This window comes from Neopelma chrysocephalum, unplaced genomic scaffold (assembly GCF_003984885.1).
Source record: "Neopelma chrysocephalum unplaced genomic scaffold, ASM398488v2 Primary Assembly neopelma1_96936, whole genome shotgun sequence".
NCBI classification, from domain to species: domain Eukaryota; kingdom Metazoa; phylum Chordata; class Aves; order Passeriformes; family Pipridae; genus Neopelma; species Neopelma chrysocephalum.
Genome location: NW_020925579.1, coordinates 2,327,033 through 2,343,058, shown reverse-complemented (window position 1 = coordinate 2,343,058; position 16,026 = coordinate 2,327,033). Strand labels below are relative to the sequence as shown.

Here is a 16,026-nt window from a genome sequence, read left to right as displayed (position 1 = left end):
GACTGTTGTAGAAGCCACCACCCCCCCTGTGATGCCCCAAGACAGCACTGGCCCCTGAGATCACACGGCATCAAAAACAAGAGGGAAGCATGTGACATGCAGAGACAAAATGTTCTTGGCTCCCCAAGTTGATGAGAACCTGCCAAAAATCCCTTGGAGATCACAGAGTGCTGCAAAATCTTCCCTTTCAAGGGCACTTTCCCACCCTCCCTGTACGGGAGGATAAACAAGCACTGCTCGGCACAGGCTAGGGGCGAAGTAAGGCCTCGATGGTCTCCTGCCGGCGGGGCGGGGGGCAGAGCGGGGCGGGGGAGGAGTGTCCCTCACCGGCAGTCGCCGTATTCCCCGCAGCCCCAACAAGCCTGCAGCAGCAGCCTGCGGCTTCCGCGTCCCCCGCGGCTCCGCGGCTCCGCAGCCCCCGCAGTCCCGCAGTCCCCCCACCCCGCAGCCCGAGGCCCCGCGGTGCTTTCCCCACTCCCCATTAGAGGGCGCTCCGCCGCCGCCTGTGTGCGGGGCGGTGGCTCCAGGGCGTCCCGGGCAGCCGCGGATCCCAGCTCTTGTTGCCGTGCGAACGCCCTGGCTGCAGTAGCAGTGCTACTCGAGGCCTGTGCCGCGTCGCTTAACGGGGTCAGCGAAATTCTCTGTTACGACTTGTTACGTGCATTAAATGTTGTTAATTTGCTTCTACTGCTGTGTTTAATTACTGTTTAGGAACCTGAAAGTAGTGCTTCAATATTGTGATTACCCCTTCCCTCTGTTTTAAAATACAGAACGAACAAATCTTTCTTGCTGATTAGTAGAATCTGCGGAACACATCCGTGAACGACAAGCTTTCTGTAGTGTAAGCTGCTGAGGTCTGCTGAATGTCTTTCATACTGCCATTTGATTCAAGAGGGGGAACACATTTCTCAATACTTTTTAAGTTCAGTAATTTCCTTGCATTGTTTGGAATTGTTTAGGCTTTTTAATTTTTTATGTATGTGTTGATGACGTGTGCCTCAAAATCTTTTTACTCCAGCTATTGTCAGATGCCCAACTGTACAAGGATGTGAGGTTCTAACTAATTCAGATGGCAGTACTGAATTGTTGCAGAGAAATAAGAAGACACTTTCTGCATGGTAAAATCTCAAAGAGACTGAATTTTCTTTTCTCGTTCTCTTTGCCTATGACTGTTCTGATATTATGCTATTTCTTCATACAAAAAAAAGGTGATGGGATATGAGAATTACGGCCACATGCATCTGCTCTTTTTTTTTTCTTTCATAGTGAGATAAAAGCAGGAAGGGTGCTTATGCTGCTTGATGATAAATTGATTGAACTATCAACTTAAGGACAATAGGAAGCCTTTTGATGCAGCAATGTGACATCTCTTAACATCTAGCAATATATGTGTATTGTGGACTAGCTAGGGATGTATCCTGTATTATACTTGGTAGGGAGAACCTGCACTTGCCGTTACTAGTGTATGATGTTTTGCAATCAGCTAAGGAAGTAGTCTACAATGTTAGACTTGCAGTGTTTTGGAAATGCAAACAGTTCTCAGGTAAAACTGGTTTTGCTTATTGTCTCATGGCCACAAAAGCTGTTGCCCAGACAAGTCCCAGTTGTCCTCTAGATGCAAAAGTCTCCAAGGGATCAGCAGGGGGGCAGTAAGCAATTCAGACTGATCACCATCAGCGACCATCTACTGCTGCTGCTCTTTTCTGATGACTCATATAATAGCCTTGTTTGGTTCCATTTTATAGAAAGAACAAACATTGCCTCAGTGGAAGAAAAAGGGAACAGAAGCAAACTGAAAATGTTTGTATTTTCTGAAGGAAGAAAAAGTCAAGATGTTATCTTTCAAGGATGACTGTACTTCAGGTACATTGGTTGGGATGCAATCAGGTACTGCGTCTGAAGTACACTCAAGATAAATTTAATATAAGTTCATATTAGGCTTCCACTTCTTTTCAAATTCGTAAACATTTAGTTAGAGTTTAGACACATCGCTTAGCTACCTGAGTCATAAGTTAGTAGAAATCAAAGAAATAAACCCCACATCCTTGCAAATTGCATCACAAGATGCACTGAAAGTATGCATATGGTTTCCTTGTAATCAGTTTACTAAAAGGAGAAATATATATGGAAATGCAAAGAGAAGCTTGTATTCTCCCAAGCAGGAAGAATTTTAGTTTACTGCAATACATATTCCTATTAACTTAATTGAGACTGGTTAAGAAAACATACTCATAGAATGCTTGCAGCACAGGACACATGTACAATATGTAGCTTGTCGGAGACTTATAACTGTGAAAGGTATTGCAAAACATCTGCTTTGCTTTACTGGAAAAGTCTGTTCACATTTTAGGGGAAAGTCCCAGAAGAAATGGTGAAAGAAGGAAAAACTGTATTTTTTGTATTTTCTGTTCTGCCTTAAAATTAAAGCAAAGAGTAAAACATATGAAAAAAGTTTTACTAGAAAGAATTCTGTCATAAAATGGGAAGTCTAATGGTTCAGGATCAAGAATAATAAAATCAAATAACCCAAACCAGTGAATAGTAGTTGAGTAATACAAGAATCCATGTATATAGAGTAATTAGGCAACTGATGATTTCAGAGAAAAGAGAAAAGCAAAGTGGATTGCCTCCATCAGGACAAATAGAAAGGATTGTAACAGTAAGCTGAGGAAATAGTAGTACTTAGTACCTGGTAGAAAGTCCATCTCTTAATAAATTGGGATGGAATTTTAACAGAGACTTAGTATGGTTGAAACACTGAACTTGCTTTGCATTCATCTGAACAAAAATAATACACAAAGTGGATGGGGAAAAAAAGAAGCTGTAAATGCAAAAGAAATAACCTAGGGGGAAAAAAAAGGAATGGGAACAAAGATATTAAAAATCTAGACGCATATGGGTCACCTGGATGACACGCATCCTGAGGTGTTAAAGATGCTGTTTCCTGAATAATTTTCTGTCACTTACAACTATTAGAAACCAGTAGGGAACTGTGGAAGTGCTAAAAGATGGAAGGAAAGGAAATACCACACTCCATTTCTAAAACCGAAGGCAAACAAATTCTAGTAATTCTATCTGGGTATATGGGACCCAGCTCTCCCCAAAAGGTAGACCCTGTAGGAGCACCCCCTTCCCTTCTTTATCCTCTGTCTGTCTCAGCTCAAGGAAGCACCTCAGCTCCTCAAGACCAAGTTTACCTTAAATTATCCATAAGCTTAAGTGTAAGTGCTTATTTGGATCTGTGCCCCTGAAAAGAAAATAATTTCTCAATATTTCTGAATTCTCAGATTTTTGGCAATGGAAAATGAAAATGCAGATACACAGGAGATGCTAGAGAAAGAGATGAATGGGATATAAATACTATTTTGCTTGATATTAAACATCCAGGATTAGCACAGCAAAATGCAGATGATCTAAAAATGAATAGAGTGAAAATATATTGGTGCAGCGCATCACAGTTTCAGGAGTAAAGCCAAAAATCTGCAGGATTAAAAAAAAAACAACCCAAAATAACCCTGTTCCTCAGGCAGGATGGTATTGATTTTGTCTTTTGTATGCTGAATAAACTGGGGACATACAAAAGAAATAATGAGATTCATTTGCTATTTTTAATATGCAGCAATGAATTTTAGTCCCTAAAGTGCCTCAGCGGGTGAAGATGTGATTGTGGAATAAAGGGAGCCATGGAAATTCAAAATGATGAACAGCTCAACAAAAATTTGCAATCTACTGGCATTATGAAGAATATCAGAATATTATTAATTGTGGTAATTTTTTCTCTGTTTCAAGACAGCTCTTCTCTTTTGGGAATGTAAATATACTCACTGCAGCTTTATTAAAGGGTTTTCATAAACTAAGTTTCATTAAAGAGAAGATCTGCAGCATTTCATCATGCCTCTAATGTCTGATTTGGACAGATCAACTCCTTGATCTAAGCTTCTGATACTTGTGTAGCCCTGATTCAGGGAAGCATTTATATTCAGAAGCAGCCCTTAGTATCAAACACAGACACAAGCGATTTTCTAAATGGGGAAGGCCTCAAAGATATGTTTAAATTCTTGCTTGGCTCAGGGGTTACTTGCTGTCTTTTGTGATGCTGTGAAACAGAAACGAAAGTGATGATTACTAAGGTATGAGCTGTGAACTGCAGCAGTTGCAGTTGGAGAAGGCCTGCTCTCTGAGCTTCTGACTGCCCTTACATAGGATGATACTAAAGTATCTGTGACCCTGCTTTTACTAGGTTTGTTTCTTTTTCTTCCTTTAGAACCTAACAGTGCATAAAACCCCCAAATCCAACCAAAATCAAACAAATAACTCACACCAAAAACAAGGGCAGACGTAAAAATTTTGAGTTCAGCTGTTGAGTAGAAAGGAGTATCTCCAGGTCTGTCTTGGGAGAAATTATGTCTTGTGGGAACAACACTGTTTCATGTGAGGAGACTTTCATTCAGCAGTGCTTTACTCCCATGGAATGACTCAGATGATGTCTGCAGAGCAAGATTTACCATCCTGGAAATCCAAAATGCCCTTTTTTCACTGCAGGCCAGGGTGAGGCAGGGAGGGTCTCTCTGGTGGTTCAGGCTGGAGTCTGCCTAGGAGCACCCCGAAGAAGGGGGGTTTCGGCCTTCTTTAGAACATGGAGAAGTACAGGGACACCCAGGTGTTGGGCATGAAGCTGCCCCATTGCTGAAGGCCTACAGGGGAGGGATGCAGGGCCAAGGAGTGGGGTGAAGCGGGAGCACTTCTGCTTCTGCCTCTCTATTTTCCCTTGTCTTGTCATCTCCTTTTCTCCTCAAAGTATTTCTCCCTCAGCCCCCACAGAGTCACAGGAAACCTCACCCACTCTACTTATTTTTGCCTGTTGGCATGTGGGCAGGTATACCTGCCCTCTGTGCCTTAGCTCAGCGCTGCATCATGGAGCAAGCACTTTTGTTCAGAGTTCTTTTTAAAGCTATTAAAATTAAAAAAAAAAGAAAGAAAAAAAAACACAGAAAAAAGAAGAAAAAAAACCCAACACATGCACCCTAAGCCTGAATAAGCAGCATTTCTATCATCTGTTGTCATGACACACAGCTGACGTGGGAACACGGCAGTAAGCCTGACTGCTATACGGGTTTAATTTTGGTGCAGAAATTTGCTAGAAGAAGCTTTCAAAAATATCTCTGAGTGGGAGGAAAACAGGTGGGTGCTGGTTATGTGTATGAAGCAGGAGGAAATAGTTGTCAGTCTTACCTAAGCATTACTCTGCGTCCATCAGCCCTTTGGTACCCTCACTACTCAACGGGGGAAGTAAATGATACTGTCTCTTGGTGCTCCTCTCTCCTTTTACTTCTTGAGAAGGTGCTGGTGAGCCATAGAGTGCAGGAAAACTTAGCATGGGATGACTGAATAGAACCATGGTTGTCTTGGTCAGAACAATGCAGCCTCCCTGTGTGGTTTCAGTAAAGATGTCTAAACGGGAAGGCAATCATTCATTGGAGCCAAACACCACTGAAATCCACTCAGTAGAGGCTTCTGTGCCAGTAGCATCTAAAATGACAGGTGACATTGAAGACAGGTGGTGAGTAATGTATGGTCTGTAGGGACTCCTAGGCTAACCTAGTTTCTGTGGTTGTCCACATAGGTGGGTATGTGGACTCAGTTCAGCCTATTATTCAGGTGGTCCATTCAGCCCTGTGTACCTATGCCACATACACACTTTTGTTTCAAAAGTATCTTTTCTGTCCCTCTTAATATACCTAGGTAAGCCAGAGCTAGTCTTGTTTTTAGACACTCCTGAGCTATCACAGCTTCTGCTGGATATGAAAGAGGGCAGGTGTTCAGAAATATCCTCTAAAAATCACTATGCTAACCTATTTGAAGCTCATTTTCTTTTACCGCAATTACTCGCTATTAGTACATTTCTCATCTGTTAGTCATCTTGACTAATGACTTTACTCATCTGTACTAGTTTACTCACCCATTTCAATACTTTCCTAGATCACAGGGACATTTTGTAACTTAATTAGTCAGTTAGAAGCTCAGAGGTCTTTGAATGAAAAGTGTTATGTCTTATAGGAGCAAAATAGTACGATTACATGATTGAAAACCATAATTTAGTATAGGGACTTCTTTTCTCCTCCATATTTTTTGTTTGGACATCCATGATGACTCTGATAACTATGATAACTAGATAACCATAGTGGGAAAACTGGAACCCCCAGCAGTGAGAAGTTTGAAAGAGGACATCCACAGTGTTGCAAGTTGGTAGTGTGTACTGAGATGGAGACAGAAAAAGAAAAGGAAGAGCTTGTTTGAAGAAGTGGTGCACTGGAACAGAAGGACATGTAAGTCTGTGTGAGGAGAGTAATTCAGAGTGCCTCTTGTGGAGTAAAGCTTGCATCTAATGTAGTCATAAAGCCAAGGGAACGTACACCATTTTACTTTGTCCCATTTTCATTGTGTTTCAACTCATTCTGAAAATCTGGCTTTTCCCATACCCATGCCCCTGTTTCCCCAATGTGTGAAATTGTCTCCTTAGGGGTCCCGAAGGAGAAACCTTGGTGAGTGGAAAATTTGATAGCAATGTATCCTTTGCATCTTTACTTAGCTTTTTTGTTTTGGTCCTGTCTCTTTGTACTCCTTTGATTCTCCTGCTGCTTTCAGTTTCCAGCCTCTACATTGAATATCCCATAATGTGCTCAATAAAATTGAATAGTTTCCACTTAGAATTCTAAAAATGGTTTGCCATTTCCAGAAAGTGACAGTATCAATATTATCTTCAGTCTCTTATGCAAATTGCCACCCTGTTGCTGCTTACCAAAGCATCTCATATTTCTCTGGAATCAGGCTCCACATTCTTCCACTCAGATGCTCTGGAACTCCTGACCTTCCTACTGGAGGTGTCCAAACCATTGGCATTCATCCTTTGTACATAAGGAGGAAAAAAGAGAACCAATAGAGTTTGTCTGAATTCTTGTCACATTTTTTTTTCTTTTCTGTCTTTTTTTTTTGTCCTTTCTTTTCCTGTCTAAATTCTAGAGAGCTGGGAAAAAAAATCAGTACTGAGTTTGTCATTGGGGAAATATAGCCATCTGGGAAAAGTATAAGCTCTGGCTGTAGGGGTGATCTAGCTTCCCATGCTAAACTAAGACACTGATTTTCCCTTCCTCCTAATTATTGCACTTAACATAATTTTTTCAAGCCACCTTGAAAAGACAGCCTGGAATAGCATTCTTTCAATATAAACAACTCTATCTTTAGTAGAAATATTGCTTTCCTTTACATGAGTAGCAGCCATGTGCTCTCAGTCAGAATACCCTAAACGACAAAGGACTCAATTACATTTTTAAGAAGCACATTTTCTTTGTAGACTGCCTGCTCCAAACTGAAGACAAAATGACTGAAGACAGCAGATGCCTCAGAGATATAAATGCTCACCAACCCTGAATCAAAGTCCCATCATAGCTGAATACCCTACTGTATAGAGACAATATTGACTGTCTTTGTGTTTGTTTGGTTTTTGCGTAGGGGGTTGAAAATGCTAGTGAGGTTTAAACACCTCTTTAGAGTCATTACAAGATATTGTGCAAATACAGTTATTTTTCCCTGGTAAGCAGGCATGAAATGCACATTTGCTTATCAGAATGGAACAGTTCCAGGGGAGGCCTTGATGTCTGTCAGGTGAATCATCTAATCTCCAGATTTAATGTATTGAACTGGGTAAATAAGTCACTTTTTGGAGATGTCTAAATATACATTTCCCTGAGAGCTTTTCCAGTCTCTAGGGTAATGTGCTGGTTTAAAGGTAAACCAGCAGGAGAAATGAACCCAACTCAAAGGAGATTACAAGTTGGAGTTACAATTTAGTAAAAATAATACAATAAATACAATTATATGGACAAACAATTGGTTTTAACCCACAAAACCCAGATGTATAACCTAGCACCCTGGGGCACGAACAGAGTGGTGTTCATTGGCTCCCGTGCTGAGCCCCATGTGATCCCCCTGAGTCCAAAGTAAAAGGAAAGAAGGACCTGTTGGTGAGAGTGCTGGTTGCAATCTGGTCGAGGGTGGTGGTTGCAGTCCGGTCGAGGTTCTGGTCCTCCTCTGTATCTGACGAGTGGTCCCAGAAGTCCCAAGACCCCAAGATTATATACACTCAGGTTCGAGTGGAAATGGCCAGCACCTCCCCAAGGGGGGGAATTCCACAATGGGTGATTGTGAGTCATGAGATATTTTTGGAATCCTTGGTGGCCCATTAGTAGACATGACCCCTCAGGCTGGATGTGGAGGTGCTAATGACTCCTTGGAGGGGAGTCATCACACCTGAGTCACTGGTGTGAGAATAGGAACATCCTCCTATCTCACAGGCTTCCTAACATCCAGCTTATAGCCTGAGGGGTCAGGTGTGCTCTGAACAGCTGCTGCAAATGGTCTGTTGTTAACAGTTCCTGGGAAATGACATAGAGGGTGTAGAATACACAGTTTGGGTTACACCCACACAGTGATGAACTGGTCCCAGCTGCTCTAACTAGGACAGGTAAATAAATCATTCTTATATGAAGATTGCTGTTTTGTTTAAAAGATATGATCGCCTGAATAAATAATTGTGATATATCCACGTAGTGAACACACTAAACATACTTATTTCAAACAACATTCTTCCATGTAAAGATGCTTATTGCCAAGCTGCATCAGCCATTTAAGATTTAATAATCTATTATAAGGTATTTTCCCCACCCACTTAGGAAAAAAAGAAAAGAAACAGATACAAACTTTACAGTCAACAAAGTAGTCATACCTCTTAGGAGTGTTTAAGTTATAATATAACCTGACAAAAATAATGAAATAAAATGCAAAATCAACTCTGTGTCCTTAATTCACCCCTTTGTGCTTTTCCTTGTTATCATGCAGAAGAACAAAGCCATTTCTGCTGTGAATCTTTGTGACACTAAGCTTCCCACCTGCATTTTCATTATGACTTATTTTGGCTGTTAGCTGCCTCCAGAACTGTTACAGTAAGTCATCTAGTCCATCTCTGCCAAAGTGCAATTAATCCCTACTGGACGTTTGCAAGGGCTTATCCCACCTGTGTAAATGCCCTCTGTAAGCTGGCTTTCTCTTTATCTTTGCTTTATTATTGCATTATTTTTCTCCCTAGGAATATGTTAAAAAGATAGATTTAATCAGGATCTTTCCCCCGATTTCATTAATTTTGTACTAAAAAGTGTGTTTGGTATTTCCCTGCAGCTGCATGATGTCCTTTGCTGTATTTACCTTTCTGTCCCAAAGGCTAGCATCTGAAAGCATCTCTTCGCTGACTCTCTGGAGCAGGGCAAGAAGTACTGCCCAGCCTTTGACCTCAGTTTTGGGATGAGTCCTTTACGTCCATTTTCCCCTTGCAGGGCTGTTGTGTTTTGCCACTTGCTTGGGAGTATGATGTCCTTTGTTTATCTACCTGGCTGGGCTCCTTCACTTCCGAGCACCAACAGGCTTAGTGTTAAAATCCAGCCAAGGTTTATTCTGAAACTGGTTTAAGGTCCGATACTGTCCATCTCTTTCTGCCTTTGTTTACAGCTGCTGCCTTAAAGATCCTGACTGAATTTGAAAACCCTTGTGATGACTTGAGCTGAAAGCACATGCCTGGGGTACATTTTTTCTCGGAAAAAACATTCGGGCTATTTTGCATTTGGAATCTTTGCCCACAACAGGGCATCTAAAGACTCCAAACAACTTTTGCCATGGTGCCTCATCAGCCCCAGCAGCCTTGTCCCTTCCTGACCTGGGTTCTTCCCATGAAGCACACACTGCATAACTTGGTTGTGATTGGTGCTGGTAGCATCTTCACAACTGGCTGCTGCAATGGTTTACAGGCTCTGAGAGAGGCACAGATGCTCAGAAAAGATTGTGTATGGCAGAATCACATGCGGCCATGTCAGAGCAAGCCTAAGAGAAATTTCCTGCCTTGCCTGTTTCGGCATGTAACCACTTGTCCAGGCCACTTCTTTCTCAATTAAGCAAGTGAATTTTCACCTTGCTTTCTGTGTTCTCAGTGATTTTTCCCTCCTAAATTTAATTTTTCCTTAGTTGGGGTGGAAGAATAGAAGGAAGAAGCAGTGAAGGTATTTTCAGAACTTTTATTTTCATTGATGTCTAATATGTGAATTATGAAGAACACTAGTGGAAATATATTTATTAAAAGTAGGTAGCAGTATGACTTAGTACAGCCAACCATCAAGAAACAGATGATAGCATACCACTGTAGAGTCCACTCTGTTGTTATGAAGCTGGGAATAAAATGTAATATTTAGGAACAGCCTTTAACATTTCCCTGACCTTTAACTGTGATGTGAAACTGAGCCAGGAAGGAACTGCTTATTAGCCTTGCTAAGGATATTGTTCATGGCAATTCTGAACAGCTTTGCTGTCATCCAGAGTACTGAACCAGGCAGAGGCTGATTTTGGAGACTGTGATGAAGCAGAATCAAGCTGCAGTTCTTTAGTATTGCTCGAGTCTGAAAACAAGTATCTGGAGCTCAGATTCTCAATTGTTTCATATTTATAGAGAATTTTGCTTGGATATCTTGATTTTACTGATAGTACAAATATTTAAACGCTAAGCACGAACACTTATATTGCTAATAATAATATAATGACAAAAGGAGAATAAGAACTGATCTATCTGTCCCTACTTAGGCCACTGAGCATGTTTTTTTCCATTTATTATCTTACATCTTTTAGTGCTGAACAGACAAGAGTAATTCATAAGCATTTGCTTCATTATTTACCTTTTTAGAGCACAGTAGCCTCCCCATTGGCATGTGCGTAAACCAAAAACAGAGACAGTGCCTATTTGTCTAGCATTCAGATAACTGAAGCAGGAGCCAGGCTGCTTTCTCTGACACAGGTGTAGAGCAGAACAAAATTAGTTTCAGCAAGCCAGTACCAAAGAGCACCACAGGTGGGAATGTCATCATTTCCCAGCCACTTCTGGTTACACTTGCATTGTGATCTGGACCTAGTCTGTGCAGGGACAGGACCTGCAGGAAAGTTAATAAAATTCTCCTTTAAATGTGTTGGTTAAATTGCTACCTCACTCAGGTGACTTTTTTTTTTAAATTTAATTTAAAATAGGCTTTAATTCTGTTTCTTTTAATCCACTTTGCAATGTAATGTAGTTTACCTGATCCAATTTAAATCCAAACCTCGAATTAGCTCAGCTTACCTTTCCTCAGCATCCCTACATAGGCAGGACCTAATTTTGTCTTCTAAGTCTAGATTCTGTATTTTCAACGTAGGCAGGTCCTTATTTTGTCTTTTAAGTCTTGAAGCCCTATTCTACCCTCTCTTCTCAGCGCTAGTGGGAGATTTCTGCACTTTGCAGAGTTACTTAAAAATGGTGATTAAAAACAATGTGTGAAGGAACAGGCAGAGATAATAATTCACAGAGTAACAGTTATGAAATTGCGGAGTAATTATAGCCTGCAAAACCCAATAAACCAACCTGTGGGACTTGTGGCAATTTCATTAAGGTGAGGGACTGAAAAGAGAGTGTGAATATGGGCTTTTAAAAATTGTTTTGTTGGCACTGGGATGTGGAGGATCTGGGTTTGCACTTGGTGGCAGTGCTGTCCTGCCCTGCCAACAGCTCGGGTGGCCTGGGCTGCGCTGCTGCCTGCAGAAGACATGGAGAGAGAGTGATGGCTTTGCACCACCAGGGGCTAATAACCTGCCTGATATTGTTTTACTAATTAATTTTAAATATTGTTCCTCTACTCTGATAGAGCTCTGATGTTTTAGAGCTTTGATTGGTGTCTAAAGGACTCCTTAAAAAGAAAAAGATGAAAGGAGCTGGTGGAAATGGGTGAAAATGTTTGTAATTATTATAGTAAGAGTCATCTCTGTTATTCAGAGTCCCGTGAGAGTAAGGATAGATGGTGGAAGGGAAATGGATGGGACGTTTTAGGGCCATACTTGGTATTTAATTTCTGCCTGGCACAGCACTGCCCCTCATGGCCCTATTTTTTCCTGCCCTTCTTCCCCTTCCTTTCTCCTTCCTTTTCTTCTTCCTCCCCTTTCTTTCCCCTTCCCTTCTTCCCAAGTAGGCTGTACTCCTGCAGGGGAAATGCTGTGCCATCCCCACTCTTAGCTGTGACATATTGAAAGCAAGGAAACACCCCAGCCCAACAGCAAACAGCCATTGCCAAGGCATTTATTGATTCTCCCTTCAGCTCTCCAAAAGAACAGGACCTGCTGAAGGTCAGGTTCATTTCAAGGTTAGCTGTCAATGACAGCATCAGAAACCACAGGTTGCTCTCAAAATGAAGCTCTGGTCCTTATAAGACTCACCAAAATTATAAAGATGAGTGTACCAGATCTGAGCTGTTACCTCTCCTTCAACAAAACATGCATAGCACTGTAGGTGTTGAGGGGGAAATAAAGTGTCCTTCAAATGACCTGTACAATGGGAATCTTGCATTTAGATAGTGTCCTTACTGACTGTGCTAGTAACAGATGAGAGTCCTCTAGCACCTCTTCAGGATGAACTCACTGATGGCCTTGCAGCATATGGTGACATAGACCTACTCATCCTTCTTATCTACTGGTATAAATGAGAATGAATGTGGTGTGGTCAAGTCTCGCAATTTTATTTTGAATTTCATAGCAACATATGTTTTTCTCAGTGCTTCAGTCTTCATTCAGATGACATGTAGAGAAGCTCATCTCTGTTCTTTCAAAGGGAATGTGTGGATTTTCCACTTTGTGTGGAACAGATTGAAAATGTGAAAAACAGAAGCTTTGATTGCAGGAAACAAACTCCTACTGTTTGTCTAGGAAAATGCAAGGCACTTTAGTCTCATGATTTTTGCAGGCCTCAGAGACCACTGGTCAAGATTAGTGGAGTTGTCTTTGTTTCAGCTGCACAGACACATTTTTAGCATAACGAAGTAAGATGTGCTAGACTCTGGACCTCAAGGTACATTGGTTGTAACGTGCTCTGGTGGAAAGAACTATGTAATCAGAGAATAATAATATTGGCACTAAAAAAGAAAAGGTGAGTCAAATCTGACCATGTGTAAGTACAAGATGGAAATAGGAAGCTTGGTAAAAATTAGACTGGAGATAATCTGAAAGTTCCCTTGTAAAAACAGCAAGAGAGGGAAGTTAAATGGTTTTTAAATGCACTTATTCCCCAGAAGAAGGTGAGGTTCACCAGACCAGACACAGTGACACGAGAGAGATCTATATCTACTCATAATTGGAGACTGATTATGCACCATGCAAGTTCATACTCCATTCTAGGTGCAGAGGTTAAATATTCGATGCTCAAATGGTCCAAAAGCACACAAATCATCTCCTTACCATGACATACAGTGAAAGGTGAGGCTGATGCGGTTTCTGTGGCTGCCTGGTACAGGTCATTCAGCAGCAAACATTGTTCAGGGATATATCTATCAACAGAAATGAGCCTCATTGCTTTTACAGTTCAGTGGAGCTCCTGATCAGCCCAATCTCAGTAATGAGCAAAGGCTGTGAAATAACTTGTGTCCTCTATTAGAGACAAACAAGCAAGAACACCACCACTTAAGGAAGCAATATAAATAATGAATGAGTAGAGAAATACGGTCCTTTCTGACAGAAATGATGCTGGTTTTAATTTGTGTTTATGGCACCTAAAGTAATGGGCACATGAAATATGCATGGAGAGAGAGAGAACCAGGAAAAAAAAATCCCTGCAGAACTCAACCACAATCCCCTGGCCCCCAACCAAAATTTGCAATGGGAAAAATGTAATGAGGCAAAAAGAAAGCTTCTGTAGGAAGGGAAAATAATAAACACTGGAAAAATACAGGGCATGTCTTTTTCTGCTGCCAGCTACACTACTAGGAAATCAAAATACTTTTTAGGAAATGAGCTCAAAGTGTAAGATTGCCTAGTGAGACAGTCTTTAGCATTTGGTATAATGAAGTCAAATCTTCATGGAGGGAAAGATAGTGTTTCAGTGCTGCTTGTGTACAGAAAGTCCTTGTTTAAAATATCTGAATCCCTCTTTTAGGAGTCATTCAAGGTGGCTTTCTTCTAAATATAAGAATAATATGCCATGAATCGGATTAAAATAAGGATGGGTTCATCATCTTGAATCTTTCTCTGGAAAACTAGGTTTAGTGAATTTTTTTCCTGAAAAACATTTTAGAAATTTGTAAAGTAAGAACTAAAATGATTTTAGCTTTCATAGCTGAAATTACTTCTTCCTGGACTTTTTAAAATTTACAAGATCTACAGAAGTGTTAATGTGTCTGAATATGATGAGTAGGGCTGTAAAACTGTACATTTTTTTTCAATTGAGCTGCTGAACAATAATGTCCCAAGCCTGCAATCAGTCAGACTGATTAGAGGATGTTTTTTTTCCTAGAACAATAGTGCAAATATTTTTGTCTGAGCTTGGCCATAGAATGTGATTGCCTGAAGTAGCACATATGATTTTCATCCCAGGAAACAACACACTTTTCAGCAGTGCTTGAAGTGGATTATATACTTGAATTTAAAAGTGGATTTTTCTAAATTAATTTTTTCACCAAAGTGAAATGGAAGCATAAATTTCAGAACAGGACTTCTACATATCATAACAAGATTCTTGCACTTTCTCTTCAACAATTGCCTGAAGTCACATGGCTAGAACACCCCTGCATGTGTGTGACCTGTCTATCAAAATCGCATCTCCAAAGACTGTCTTATCCATCAAGATGTTATAGTTGTGGATCATGGAAAGACTGTACTGAAAATGGTTGGTTCCAAAGGAAGTGAAATTCTCTGGGTAGGTGAAAGGTTATAATACAGAGAGAAAGAAAAAAAACCTCCATAACAAGAAGAAAGTCAGAGACAAAACTTGCTAAGGGTAAGGATAGCAAGGGAGTAGGTGTCCTAATTATCAAGTGTCCACCACTGAGATGGTAGAAGAAGTCAGAGGGCAATTTCTGTCCAACATGACTTTGGCACAAACAGTTCTTCAGGATCATGACATTAACAGGCATGTGGGCTGAAGATGAAGAAGGAGAGTGCTTGCAGTCTCTTTCAGACCACTGGTTCAGTGAGCTAATGAAATGACCCTACTGCTTGAGAGTTCATGAAAGTAGTCAAGTTGTGGGACTGCCCTAGCAGTACTTACCTGAATTAATGTGATATCTAAGTCAGAATGGTGCTGTGATTTTCAGTGCCCAGCTTGCAGGGTGTAGAGGGTCTTTGTACAAATCCTCAATATGTTTGCTTCCTCCTTGGTTGAAAGATTTTGTCCATGCAGAATGGAAAAGCATCAGGCATCAAGAGTGAGCAGAGTTGTATTGGACACAAGAGAGCACAGGTGGGCGATGGGTGCAAGCCTAAGCTTACCTGGGAGTTTTGGCTGTTTCAGGGGTCTGATGACTATACTGACAGGTGAAAGTGGAACAGTTCCTTTGTGTTTTGTCACATGAACCTAAAAACACATTTGTATCGATCAATTTTTTTTTCTCAAAGAGGTACTTTAAGTACTCATGAATTATTGTGTCATTTTTGTTTCAGTTAAAAGTCCTCTGCACATCCCATCTGAATCTGCTGAGAAGTCTGGCCACTCAAAACCTGCATTTTCCAAAGAATTTGCTGAAAGATGAAACAAAAAAAGGAAAAAAGTTCATCTCTAGTGACAAAAGCATTTGTTTGCAAGAACTTCTCACAAATGGCAGAAGAATTTCCTGTTAATATCTTTGGGTCAGATCCTTGCATGATACACATTAGTCTTTCTCTTTTATTGATGTTTCAGAGATTCTCTTTGAAGTGCCTCCATTTGCACAAAAAATGGACTGAGGCTATAGCCATGCCAAAATGTATCAACAGAATATAGGCTTGGATCTTCAGCTGGTGGAATTCAGTGTATCTCCATGATTTAAATGGTTTATATAGGCATTAGCTGGCATGAAACACATATGAATTTCAGCAAGGACAAAGGAAGAGCTCAGCATTCCTGTGCAAGGACTCCCAGACAGATTTCTCATTCTCACCTGTTTCTTT

General features: G+C 40.8%; 1 long non-coding RNA gene across 1 annotated transcript; it reads left to right on the top strand.

Moving 5' to 3' along the window:
* The first annotated feature begins 540 nt into the window (after window positions 1-540).
* LOC113960920 lies at window positions 541-15,758 on the top strand. Its single transcript, XR_003532150.1, has 5 exons — window positions 541-658; window positions 1,019-1,118; window positions 1,746-1,887; window positions 3,620-3,767; window positions 15,541-15,758. It is a non-coding gene; the product is annotated as an uncharacterized LOC113960920 (long non-coding RNA).
* Window positions 15,759-16,026: the final 268 nt, after the last annotated feature.